Genomic DNA, 14,956 nt, shown 5'->3' on the forward strand with positions numbered 1-14,956 from the left:
TATAAGGTTAGTAGAAGTGTTTTATTCATACAAACATTTGGCAACAGGTCATAACACATTTCAACTAGAGTTCTTATAAACCTAGCATTCTTGGACTGATAGAAAAAAATAAGCATTATTTTTATTTTTATCAGTTTGAGGATGTCAGATTTATAAGTGCTTCATGTAAAATGTGTTATCATATGTAGCCAAATGTTTGTGCAAATGAAATTATTACCTAAATTGCTCTATTTATTATTGAGCACTATTATACAGTAAAGATTCTCTGGATTTTTATCTTGTCTATGTAAAACATCTGGGTCGTAAAGATAACTTTTTTAGCTTTTTAGCCAATTAAAAAGAAATTCATGGCAAAAGCCCTTTTACAATTGTTTCAAAACTAATCTGTTCTAAACCATATAACAAACAAGATTCTGATTCATCACTTCTTTCTGCTTATAAAAGTTTGAAACAAAATGTATTGAAAACTTCTCATCAGATTTTATATACATATATATATATATATATATATATATATATATATATATATATATGTATATATATATATATATATATGTGTGTGTGTGTGTGCGTTGTTTTGAAAAAAGAAAAACCGAATGAATTTATAAAATGGTGATCAACGTTTCGTCCCTATTGCAGGGGACATCTTCAGGATATTAAAAGGAAAAATGCAGAAGAAGAAAATGATCATAGACCATACGTAAGTGAAAAAGAAACAGTGTTAGAATCCTACCCATATCGGAAAGGAAACTACACATACATACACACACATTTATAGTTTCCTTTCCGATATGGGTATGGATTCTAACACTGTTTCCTTTTCACTTACGTATGGTCTATGATCGTTTTCTTCTTCTGCATTTTTCCTTTTAATATCCTGAAGATGTCCCCTGCAATAGGGACGAAACGTTGATCACCATTTTATAAATTCATTCGGTTTTTCTTTTTTCAAAACAACATAACGTCAACCATTACTGTTATTTTTATTTTATTTTCATTCATATATATATATATGTGTATATTAATGAAAAAAAACATAGCATATAAAAACTTTTCATCTTAATTTTCATTTGTTTTCCAGTCATATTTTTTGTTGTTGGATTTCTATTCAATTTACTTAATATTTTGTCAAAATGTTGATATGAATCGATGCATTTCACATCTGTGTTTATTACTGTTTAAGAAAAAATGCAAAAATTAAGATAAAGACTATCTTAATTGTATTTTCATGTTAATTTTTATAACCATCTCAAGTGAAGGATATTTTTTAAATAATTATTCTGAAATAATAGTTTCTTGCTGCCGTAAATGAATACTTCTATATTATCTACCTGACTCTTGTTGTTCAGAGGTTTTCAAAATGTGTGCCATGAACATGTAAGAGTATTTTGCAAACAACAAAAAATGGAAGCGGAGAAAGAATTCAACAGCTAAGTTATTTCTGCAACAAGATTATTGTAAATATAAAATTATTGAAAATTACTTGAAATTGAGTTTCATTAAATATTTTTTCAATATTTAAACTGTCATAAAAAATTGAATATTTTGGCTGATATAAATTTACAGCTTGCATCCATCAAAAGAAAATTCACTCATTTATGGAAAAAAAATGAATAAAATAAAATCTTAGTTCCACATCAACCGTTTTATTAATGGATGACTTTTAAGTCTTAATATTTACTCAGTGTGAATTTGAGGATTTACACACTTTGAGACTACAAACATTTATCTGACACGTTGACTTGAAAGTTTATATTTTAAAATGTTAGCTTTTGTATGCTCGAATTGAAACCCTGAAAATTCCATGATTATACTATAAGCCATTTTTACAATAATGATTGCTATTTTTTCTCCATTCTCCTACATATTTAAAATATAATAGTTTTGACTAGTATTTTTTTTTTACTTACTATGGATGACTAATATATATATAATACTAGATTAATATTTTCCAAAGGTCAACCAATGGAGGTTCATGCAAGAGTGCTCAAAGTAGGGCAAGATATCCTTTTTATTTGTTCTACATAAGCATTTTTATGTCGTTACACATTTATGAGCATATTTTGGTCAGCCAGTTATCTTCAGGCGATATTGATTATACATAAGTAAAGTTCATAGATTCAATATCACCTGAAGAGATCTCTAGTTACCAGTAACTGGCTGACTGAAGCAGGCTCATGAATGCTTATGCAGAACAAATAAAAAGTGTGTGTGTATGTATGTATGTATGTATGTATATATATAAATTCTTTTAAATTACATAGAAGTGAGTTCAATAGTATAAATACTAGAGTTAGCAATATATAATATGAGAATAGCCTCAAAGTCTTTAGCTTAAAACATTTTTATTTGCTGCTAAACAATTGTTTTGCGTCTATTAAATCATATTCTCTTGTTTGCCATAAAACTAAGATATGCTTAATCGATCTCACTAGTAAGAGTTGTATAAATTCAAAAACAACAATCAAAATTTTTTTTTAAGAAAAGTGAATATTTTTTGGAAAATATTCCTTTTTCAAAAGAAAAGTAATAATTTTTATATATTCAGTCAACGTTTATCTAAAAATAATATATTTTGGGGTTTATAATAGTGTTCAATAAGAGAGCTATTTATATCATTACTTATTTATATAAACATGTACAGGTTTTGTTACACTGGCATGACAATGTTTCAATCCATAGTTATTAAAAACTAAGAGCTAATCAGACTAAGGTAGTAAAGCGTGGATATATCAACCATACGATGTGTTGTCTTTTCATTTTGAAATAAATATCTCATTTTTTGCTTTATTTTTTTCACATTTTGAAAATGATATTATATTTGGTCACACAAAATGTACCCATCAAAAGCTACTAGTAAAACTAAACAAACAAAAAGAATCTCAAACAAAATGCCACATATGTTATTTTTATTATTAATTTTTTTGTAGTTGGATGCTTATTAGATAAAAAAATAATTTGAAAGAAAAAATATACATTAGTGAAGGTTATCCCAGTTTTTTTTTTTTTTTTTTTTTTTCACATTATAAACCATTCCAACTACCAAGCAACATTGTTGTTTTGAAAGAATCCAGGTTTTTATTTTTTTTTCACTCATTTGTTTTCAGTATACGCTTCTGTTTCTGCCAAACTATAGCACATTCTATTTCGGGTTTGGTTAGTTATACTCAAAAGTGACCATTTTAAAGTGTAAAGTGTTTGATTGAGTTTTGCTTTCTATTTCTAGTCTACTTTTCAATATGCTTTGTACTTTCCTATTGTATTGTTAGTTTTTCTAGATTATTTAAAAAATATATGTACAATAATGTATTCATTATCCAGGAGAAGAAAATTTCTTTATCTATCTTTAAGCAGATTTTAAAATCTGTTTGATTCAATAATTTTTATTCAATATCATAATGTCATTGAATTTTCAAATTTAGTTGTTTATGACAATAATATTTTTCAGCAAGGTGAATATTTTCTTTTTTCTTTTTTCTACATCTTGGTGGGTATGGTATGTGTGTGTATATATGTAGAGAGAAAATTAAATCCAATATTTTTTTTTTAATAACTGACTCAAGACATTTGTGTTTTGTTTTCTACATTTCATGCTCAAATTAGAAAAATACATTCCTTTAAAAACATTTTTAAATGTGAACTTCTTTTTGCTTCTGGTGAATCATTTCCAAAAATTAGAGGTAATGTTTTTTATTTAAACAATATCGCTATAACTGGTTCATTGTATAAAGTAATTTTTGTATAAACAAATTAGTTTTATATACAAGTAATTTGTTTATATACAATATCTTAACAAAAACTGTTGAGTTGGCTGATAAGAAGTGACAATCAGATTAAGACTTGACATCATTTTTTTCTGATGTCTTCATTTACGATCAAAGTTTGAACAGGTTATTATATTATTTCGACCATTGCTGCATTTTCAGCATTAACAGAAAAAAACTGACTCTAACTAAAAAGCAAATCATGAGTCAAATATAAGAAGCACCACGACAACAAAACATATGGACATAATAGTTTACGTGAAGAATCATTTTATAAGTGCTGAACATAGTTGTGACTTTAGCCCCAAAAATGAAATGATAAAGTTCTGACTCAGAAATTGTAAGGAAAATTTTTTAATTACACTTGCTGTTTAAATATTCTGCCATTTTAGCTTAAGTTTTAGTCACTTTAGAAAGAATTGTTTTTTAAAATCTAGATTATTTTCAAAGATGGTTTTATTAAAGGAAAAAATATTGCTTATATGCGAAAATGACTCATTTTGACCATAAAATTGAGTTTTTATTCATCATGTATTGTTTTTCAAGAAAAAATTATTTAGTTCTTCAGACAGTTTTTTATATAATCTTTTCTTGATATGATTAATTTATTTTATAATTAGCATTTTTATAAAATATTAGATTTTGTCATGTCGGTTTGATGAAATTCTGAAGAATCATCGGACAGTCTCTTATCATCACTTTCGTATAGTAAAATGACCTAAGACCCTTGATATGTCTCAGCTTTATATTTATTCTGTGCTCTTCAGCATGCCTGTCGATAAGTTCAGGGCTGAAAATAGAAGTGATGATATTACAGATTTAAAAAGAATCAGGACATTTTGCTAATATTCAATACAGAAATCCCAGTACGGCTTGCATTTTTATTTAAACTAATAAAGTTAGGTTCAACATATTTTCCATCTATGTAATGTCGAATAAATCTGCTTTTTGGGGATAAATTAAAAAGAAATTAATAGGGACATTTATTTGGATTATTCAGACTACTATCATTATCTTTGTCATTATATTTATAATGTTTGTAACCTTGTTCTTTGAGTTCACCTTTTTGAACTTGGGGAACCTGTACAGTATTTCAAATTTAATGTTATTCTAGTAAGGCTTGAACTTTACTGGATTGTTTTAGGTTTAAGGCTCCTAAAATTCACATAAGACTTGTTCATGTGAACATATGGCTGTTAAGTATTGGTAAACAATCATTTCTAAGTGACAATCTTTAAAAGTTTGAAGTTGCAATCCTTACTACGGGATATAATAAGTAAGAATAACATAAAAATTGACATTGCTACCTAATCATGGCTGATTGAATGAGAACAATTTACCCCCATGAAGATTTCTGTTTGAAATTCTGTACATATTCCTGAGTTTGATTAGAAGGTGCCCAAGAAGATATTCACCTGAAGAAGGTTGCAGGTTACATCAGCCAAAATGTTGTGAATATGACAATCAGAATGAGAATAGTCGTCTGAATGATTCAATTTATCAATCCAATTTCAATTGAAATGTTTTTTTTTTGTTTTGGACTTTTGTTTCAAGACAAGATTGGGTTATTTCATACAACAGTGATGTTGTTGGAAAATGAATGTTTTCCTTTTGGTTAGGAGCACAAAATAACCAGAATACTTGACTTTTTGCCTTTTAAACTTTACTTGACGCCAACAATTACTATTTGGCAGTTTAAAGGCTTCAATATTACTCTCGAATTTGAAAGTTCATGCTATAAAACACATATCAGACTTTTTTTTAATCTATTAAAATGGCTGATTTGTGCTTTTCCATTGAAACAAACTAAAATGAAAATTTTGTTCTATTGATAAAAGCTGGAGATGTACAGGCGACATCATATGGAAAGCAACGAGTGCAACTTTTTAGCCCATTAACAGTTGAAATTGTAAAAATGTGAATATTATTAGAAAGAATCCTTATCCAAATATTTATCTTCCTTGAGCAAATATTCAACTGGATGAAGAATATTTTCTCTTTTTTAAAGGAATTGCAACAATTCTTTCTGCTGACACCTTCCATTCTTATAATCTTCATCATTCTCAAGTCAAATTTCTGTCCACCATTTTTTCATCATCTGTATAATTTTTGTTGCTATAATTTTTTTGATTTGTAACTTGTTGATTTGGCCAAATTTTAACTTAATTCATCCATTGTTTTTTTTTTATATATAATTTTTTTAATTTGTTATTGAATTTAAAAAGAATGAAATTTGTGTTTTGATTGGCTGCTTTAGTCCCTTGTGACCAGTATGCAAAAATGTGTTTCTTATAAAGGACTACAACTGTATATAACTTTTTCAAATTTATGATTAGTGTCCTTATTTATCGTATGTATGTCTGCTATATTTTTTACAGAATGTCTGTGATGGAAAATTTTCACGTTGCTTTTCTTATATATATATATATGACTTTTTTAAATTTCAAAATAACTTAACCGTAAATTGATTTCTTAGTATTTTTATGCCTTCCTATGTGATTGATAAGATATGTTTAAGGGGTGGCACATATTGTACCATTTGCACCAAAAAAAAAATTGTGTGCATGAATATATTAAGAAAAAAAAGTATGTAAAATATATATGTATATACAATATGTATAAATAAAAAATAAACATAAAAATAATCTAAAAATGTTTTTTCTTTTTCTATTTTTTCTTCTTTGTTTTTCAGTTTAGACATTCAGACTAAATAGAGATGTGTGCTATACAATGAAATGGATGCATAAAATACTAAAATTATTATTTAAACTAATAAAAATATCTTCACTTTAATCACATATTTTTGCTAGTCTGGGAGGATGATATAATGACGAATGAGCCCCACCCTCTCAGCCAAAGAAGATGATAATATCATGTCCTTTCATAATTTTTGTCAGTTTATTATTAAAAGTCATGTATGTTAGAGAGAGGGCCGCTTCAGTTGAAAAGTACAGTGTCAATTAACAAAAAATTCTCTCCATTAAAATTTTTTAAATGAATACGTATCCATCTTATGTTATATCATTGAAAGTTTTATATATTCGAGAACAAGAGAGGGTGAAGTTTGAAATAGCAATAGCATTTATAAACAAATTAATATTTTATTTACGTTTATGAGATTTTATTTAGTTTTTAGAATGAATTATCTTTTTCAATGCTCGAAAAATGTTAAATTATTTTAGTATGTAAGAAGAGAAAAAGGAAATATTTTTTCAACATTTTGTTTTGTTTCGTTTAAATAATTTCAAGTAGTGAATACAAATTAAATTGCAAAATGATAGCAAACGGGCAATATAGTTTGAAATAAAATCATAAATCAATATTTTAGTTGTGCTTTGACTAAAAATTTAAAAAAAAAGCATCTAAACTTGTTACATGTCATTTGGTGTTTTGAAAGAATACTTATTCTGTAATTTTGTGTCATAATATTAAGTTGCTGCTTCTAATAATAAAAACAAAACAATTTTTTTTTTGCATTTCTTTTCTTTATTATACACAAACACAACAGATTATTTAAAAAAAATGTATTGAAATAAAACAAACATGAAATAATTGAATTAGTGATTTCTGCCATTCCAAATGTCTATTAGCATTGGTTTTATTTAGGTGAAGTTGTTAACTTGCTGAAGCACTCGTGTTAATTGAAACTGTTTCTGGTATGATCTGTAATATTAAAGAAGTATAACATGTATATATTTTAAGTGGAGCACAATAATAGTTGCAAAATTTATAAAAGACAAAAATTTTATTCAAATTTGAACAGATATTTGTTTACTTTAGATGCTCAATAGAATTAAGGATATTAAACTCATATATATATATATATATATATATATACACACACACCTATAAATTTTTTTTGTGCGCATTGATATTCATATTAAAAACTCTAGAAGTGTAATCCATGTTTAGTTTCAGAACAGTTTCCAATGGTTTGTTGTTCTACACAAGTCCTGGTGGTGACTGATTCGCAGTAGACAGTTCTCGAGTTGGACTCCACAGAGCAAAAGATTCTTCCCATGTTGACACGAAGAAAACATTTGAAATTGCTACAGAAAGATTTAATATTTATGGAGCAATTCTGGTTTCTGATTGGTTCGTAGTAGAATGTGAATTAATTTGATTCTTCAGTTCCTAGCAGCATCGTTTATAAATAGAATCTCCCGACTGTGCGGGATCATACCTCATTATGAAATATTGCAACATCCCCCCCCCTTTTTTATAATGGGTCCCTTTGGTTCATTCTGCTCAAAAATAAATATATTTTTATATTCCATTATAACATAACAAAATTAGAAATAATTTGGATCTTAAAATTTTAGCATGTAAAAAAAATGCCATTTTTAATTGTGTTCAAATGTCAAACATATACATTTATGTGTACATAAAAGAGAAATAAAAGGAATTTTTTATTTTTACCTTAAAAAAGGGATGAGCATGTGAAAAAAAAGGAAGCCATTTCTTAAATTTGATTATGCAACTTTGTTCAAAAATGCATACACATATACATATAAATGAATATACATATAAATATACATGCAATATGTACCCGTTTAAAAAGAGCTTTTTTATTTAAGTAAAAAAGGAAATTTACAAAGAAAATGTTTGCAAAAAAGTGACTTTTTTAAAAAACTTTTGTTTGTTTCGTTTTTTTCAGTAAAAGTATTAGTTACGCATTAGTAGGTTAAAGTGTTAATACAAACAAAATGGAAGCAGTTTAACGTCTTGCCCAGGACTTTTTTTTTTTTTTTCAATATATAGATACAGGCCTATGAAAATTATTCAAAGTCGAATCTTCCAACAAGTTTTGAGAAAAAACGCTTTAACTTTATTCTTGTTGCATGTTTCGTGAATACATCAGCGATATTTTGTTCTGATGATATGTAATTCAAAATAATGGATTCCTTCTTCACCTCGTTTTTTATGAAATGGTATCTTATATCTATATGTTTAGATCTTTGGTTGATCGTGTTCTGTGCTAAGACTATACTGGCTTGATTATCACAGTTAATTACTACAGGGCTTTTAGTTAATTCTGGCTCTAAAATAGTCTTTAGGATATTTTTAAGGTAGAGTGCTTCCTGGGTCGTGTGTGTGATCACGATAAATTCTGCTTCACACTTAGAGAGAGATACAATCTGTTGCTTTTTAGATTTCCATGAAATAATAGGCCCATTTTCTGAGAGTCTGAAACCATATCCAGATATACTTTTTCAATCTTCATCGTTTCCCCAATCTGAATCTGTAAATCCTAATTTTAGGGGATTTTTTGATTTTCTAAATACTAACTTCTGTTCTTTAGTTCCTTTTTAAAGGACTTGTTTAGCTCTGTTTAAATCCTTCATTGTCGATCTTGATCATTTTTTGTGACAGTTTTGTTACTGTATAGCATATACCGGGTCTCGTCACAGTCATTAAATATATAAGACTTCCTATGATTTCTCAATATAATTTATCGTCCATTATTTCAGATTGTGCGTGTATATTTTTATTAATATCATTTTCGACCGGTGTAGAGCATTTCTTGAACTTTCGCATTCCAAATTTTAATAGTATTTTGTCAATGTATCTCGATTAATTCATCGTAATAAGTCCTTTCCTTTGAATAAATTCTATCCCCAAAAACCATGATATTTTGCCAAGATCGGTCATTTTAAATCTTTTACTTAATTTTTTCTTAACATCTGTCAACATTATCTCACAATTTGATGCAATTAAAATATAATCGACCCATAAAACCAAAATCAGTAGTTTATTGTCTTTGTGTTGGGTATATAAACAGGGGTCTGCTGAGCATCGTTTAAATTGTTGTTTAATAATATAATCATGAAATACTGTATTCCAACACTGAGAACTCTGCTTTAGACTGTAAAATGTCTTGTTAAGTCGCCACACGCTATTTTAATTTTTCATTATAAATCCCTCTGGAGGGGTAATATAAATTTCAATCTATTGGGGCATTCAAATAAGCATTTTTTACGTCCATTTGATGGATGTTTAGGTCATATTGCGATGCAATTTGCAATAAAATTCTGATTGTCGTTAGGTTTGTGGTCGGTGAAAACGTAGAAAAATATTCTATACCATAAATATGAGAGTACCCTTTAGCAACAAATCTAGCTTTGTACTGTTCTACGCCTGATGCTGTAGTCTTTTTTGTAAAGACCTATCTTGTAGAAATAACATGTTTATCTTTTGGGAGTGGTACTACCGTATAGGTATTATTTTTGGTCAAAGCATCTATTTCTTTTTTCATGGCTGTTTTCCATTCATCACAATGTTTTAACGAAGCAATTAATTCAATTAATTCCTTCGTTAAAGCTTTTTGGCGTATTTTCTATGGAATAGCAATAGTTGATTTGATAATCTTTCGTATTGTCAACCACAAAAAATCGGGCCGCCTTCTATTTCTTTTGGGGTATCTGTCGACTTTAGCATCATGATCTTCATCATGGGTACTCTTGTCTCCGTCATCTTTATTGTCTTCATTTGTTTTAATAATTTGAGGAAATATTATTTCATCCTCTTCATATGACGGGGTTTCATCTTTAAAATTAAATGTGTCTGTGAATTTTACACATCGGATTCTTTTTATTTTATTTTTCTCTGGAAAAAATACTAAATTGGCTGGACTGTTTTTATTGTATCCAAGAAATATACCTCTATCGGTTTTAATATTTAATTTACTCTTTTTATCTATATATACAAAACAAGTTCAACCAAATACATGCATTCGGTTTAAATTTGGTTTTCTACCGCAGAAAGCTTCATATGGGGTTTTAGATAGTGTTTTGTTAAAGCACCTATTTTGTATATAGGCAGCCGCCATAAGTGCGTACGTTCAGAGGCTTTTGGGGAGTTTTGATTCAATGAGTAGACATCTTGCCATTTCAAAAAGTGTCCGCCATGCTCTTTCCGCAGTCCCGTTTTGGTGTGACGATTTAGGGGCCGATTTTTCATGCTTGATACGATGGTTAATTAGTAAAAGTTCAAAGTCGTTATTCATGAATTCCATACCGTTGTGAGAGCGAATGCTATATAGTTATTATTATTATTATTAGACGATACCACTTGTGCGCGTATGTTACGTGAGTTCTTATTAGTAATGATATGAGTCTTAGTGAGAGTTCTTGTCTTATTACATATGATGTTGTATCTTAGAGAGAGATGTGTATGTAATGACATTTTATAACAGACATATAATAACAATACAATTTACCTTTTTGTAGAAATCACAAACACAAAGATGAGCTTTATCCAAAACACATGATGGATTTATTTAATACGACCGGTCGGGATTTCCTCATTAAGAACTCAAAGTTTCACATCTTAGTTTCTGAAGTGACGTCTCGCTTCAGACGTCTTACTGTCTCTCCCGACTGTCTCTCTGACTGTCTCTGACTCTCTCTCGACCAACTAACTCCCACTTCCTATATTGAGAAATCCATGCATCCCGGCCACGTGAGCAAAATTCACGTGTTTCAACATGCGCGACTTTGCACGTTTTCGACATTGATTTCCCAATAACCTATTTTCCTTGTGTTGTTTCCACAAAGGAATTTAACCTACATATCTAATTTATTTAACTCATATTTTATTATCCACATTCTTTTAACAATTGAATAGTTTATTTATTATTTATTTCATCCGAATTAACAATTTACTGGACATTCCATTTAAACCTATTGTTCTTTAAAACTTATGTCCAGGGTTCGATTTCTGCTTTCTCTTATTTCCATTTTAACTAATCTCTCTATTTTTATACTTACATGAACAGGGGACAGCCCTTATCATGTAACATCCCTCCCTTCCATATTTCACAAAAAAAAAATGTATGCATTTTTAACTTTAGTACATTTTTTTTTTATTTTTACATCTACATCTACACAACCACACGGCTAGAAAGATCAGGCTAAAAAAAAAAAAAAAAAAAAATCTCTTTCAGTCAGCCCTTCACAGCCGACTTCACAATTATTTATTTTTTTATAAGATCAGGACCTTTCTGATCTTTGTGGCATTTACTTTTTGGGTGTAGGATATTTACCTATGATACACATCAGCTATTTTCCAGCCACCCAGATGCCGCAGACTAGAGGTTTTCACCTTTCTCGAAATGGACGACTTCCTTCGTCTCAAAAGTGTTCTGATCTCTCTTTCCGCATGGTTAGTCTTATCAAGTATGGCTTTGTTTTGTTTTTTTTTTATTCTATAACTATCTCATATGGGACATACCAAAGCTCATATACTTAAATCTTTGTGGTTGGCTTCAGAAGTTTAAGATATACCTTTTTTTCTCTCATACAGATTCACTCGGATTTCCTTGCTTGGATTTTTGAAACTTCGACGAGGATTTAGAAATATCACCCCTAACTAACTAACACGTTCCGTGCCCAACACCTTAATTGCGCCTAAATTCTATCTAATTGCCCGATTTTTTTTGTGATTTTTCTTTTCTCTCACCAGGGCTTCCAAGATCCAGCAGATATATCCCACATTCATGCGTCTCTAAAAAAAAATACAAGGTTATATCTTTCTTACGTAATCTACGGCATATTTTTGCTTGTCTCTTACTTCATTAAGCTATATGTGATTGCCTCGGGACTACCTCTCATCGGTTTACTGGTCCCCTTAAGAATTTTCGTATTCTTTCCAACGCCTGTTTATTAACTAAGCCAAGACTTATTTACTACTTTGCTTGGAGTCGTTTACGTGCAACCAGCTTATTTTAAGCACTTAATTAACCAGGTTCCCAAATTTTTCGTATAGGGGCACTTCTTGTGCTTATCAATCCCTACCAAGTCACTTTTCTTGGAGGAAAATTTTTAGGATCTCTAAAAAAAAAACAACAAAACCAAATGCTAAAACAAAACACCTTTCTTACGGCATATCACATCTAAAAACTCTCCAAATACCCGTTTACGTAATTTTAATTCTTGTCCCCCTTCTAAAATTCTAACTGAATCTGTAAGCCAACCATACGTCTTAACTTATTTTCTACTAGATCATTTTAATCTAATGTATATTTACGGATAACTTTGAATTCTTGCTGTGAAAATCATAACATTACATACATAAGACAATTTACAATATTTGTTCAACATCATAAAAACATTTTCAAAAAAAAATACCTTAATACATTTAAACATTTTGCAACAGTTATAACTTTTTTTTTTTTAACAACAACAAAAAAAATCATCTGTAACAAACAACAATTCAACAGTCTGTCCAAAACAATTGTCCCTCTTTTTTTTTTCAAAAACAAAATAAATGAACACAAAAAAGCCGAAAAGTTCACTATGAACTCAAAATGCATTTCCAACAATTTACACCTGTCTCAGAAAGTACATGCGACCTTTGAAAAATTCCTGTTTTGACAGATTAAATTCAACAATTCGTCCAAACGATTTCATATTGACACACATTTTCTAATGACACTTCTACAAATTTCAAAACAATAATAGATTACACAATCTCTGCATTCGTGTGTGTGTGTGTGTTTTAACAGGCCAATTCATTTATCAATGAATTACGTTTGGTGACTTGTTTACTATTTTTTTTCATTACTACGAATTTCTTTTTACGGCATATCGGCCTTTTCTTCTTTTTCTTTTTAATATTTCTTGTATCTTTTGTTCTCTGTGTGCGTGTATGTTCAAATTTTTTTTTTCATTTTTTTTTCTTCACATTTCTGTGATCGTGTAATTTTTTTTCTTTTTCCGTGGTATTATTTATTTATTATTATTATTTTTAATTATGTTGGACCCTTTTAAAACGTTGTGTTTCTTTTTCTTTTTCGAATTCTGTGATCGTGTGATTTTTTTTCTTTTTTCTTCGTGGTATCGACCCCAGGTTCGGTTTCTGCATCGCTGATGCAAAAGGTTCACGAACACCAAATTGAGTGTGTTATATAGTTATTATTATTATTATTAGACGATACCACTTGTGCGCGTATGTTACGTGAGTTCTTATTAGTAATGATATGAGTCTTAGTGAGAGTTCTTGTCTTATTACATATGATGTTGTATCTTAGAGAGAGATGTGTATGTAATGACATTTTATAACAGACATATAATAACAATACAATTTACCTTTTTGTAGAAATCACAAACACAAAGATGAGCTTTATCCAAAACACATGATGGATTTATTTAATACGACCGGTCGGGATTTCCTCATTAAGAACTCAAAGTTTCACATCTTAGTTTCTGAAGTGACGTCTCGCTTCAGACGTCTTACTGTCTCTCCCGACTGTCTCTCTGACTGTCTCTGACTCTCTCTCGACCAACTAACTCCCACTTCCTATATTGAGAAATCCATGCATCCCGGCCACGTGAGCAAAATTCACGTGTTTCAACATGCGCGACTTTGCACGTTTTCGACATTGATTTCCCAATAACCTATTTTCCTTGTGTTGTTTCCACAAAGGAATTTAACCTACATATCTAATTTATTTAACTCATATTTTATTATCCACATTCTTTTAACAATTGAATAGTTTATTTATTATTTATTTCATCCGAATTAACAATTTACTGGACATTCCATTTAAACCTATTGTTCTTTAAAACTTATGTCCAGGGTTCGATTTCTGCTTTCTCTTATTTCCATTTTAACTAATCTCTCTATTTTTATACTTACATGAACAGGGGACAGCCCTTAACATCCCTCCCTTCCATATTTCACAAAAAAAAAATGTATGCATTTTTAACTTTAGTACATTTTTTTTTAATTTTTACATCTACATCTACACAACCACACGGCTAGAAAGATCAGGCTAAAAAAAAAAAAAAAAAAAAAAAAATCTCTTTCAGTCAGCCCTTCACAGCCGACTTCACAATTATTTATTTCCATTCTCTTATTTCCATTTTAACTAATCTCACTATTTTTATACTTACATGAACAGGGGACAGCCCTTATCATGTAACACGAATACACTTTACTTCACCGTAGGGAGCCATGTCGGCTGAATATTTTTAAGTTGCTATTTAAAAAGTAAACCATTATTAAACCTGAATGGTCATCTACGAAATTCAACACATATCTATAATGTTCTCTGGCCATCGGTTCTACGGAACCGTTCAAGTCATAATACACCAGTGATAGGATTTTCTTGGCCTTCTTGTCTGGTATCTTGTTTTGATAGTTTGTCATTTTTCCCTGCATACAGACGTCGCAGTTGAAATTTTTTGATG

The 14,956-nt window shown here is 29.5% G+C and overlaps 1 protein-coding gene across 6 annotated transcripts in view; it reads right to left on the reverse strand.

Annotated features, from left to right (window-relative positions):
• Positions 1 to 7,227: 7,227 nt before the first annotated feature.
• LOC145247907 (uncharacterized) overlaps positions 7,228 to 14,956 on the reverse strand; it is a 151,029-nt gene continuing 143,300 nt past the window's right edge. For all 6 annotated transcript variants that reach the window (XM_080109536.1, XM_080109535.1, XM_080109534.1 and 3 more), the window contains one exon: positions 7,228 to 7,427. The gene's annotated coding sequence lies outside the window, so the exon portion shown is untranslated. The remainder of the gene's footprint in view (positions 7,428 to 14,956) is intronic.

The sequence above is a fragment of the Euprymna scolopes genome, chromosome 26 (genome assembly GCF_053919585.1).
Source record: "Euprymna scolopes isolate OS-2025 chromosome 26, ASM5391958v1, whole genome shotgun sequence".
Taxonomy (NCBI): Eukaryota; Metazoa; Mollusca; class Cephalopoda; order Sepiida; family Sepiolidae; genus Euprymna; species Euprymna scolopes.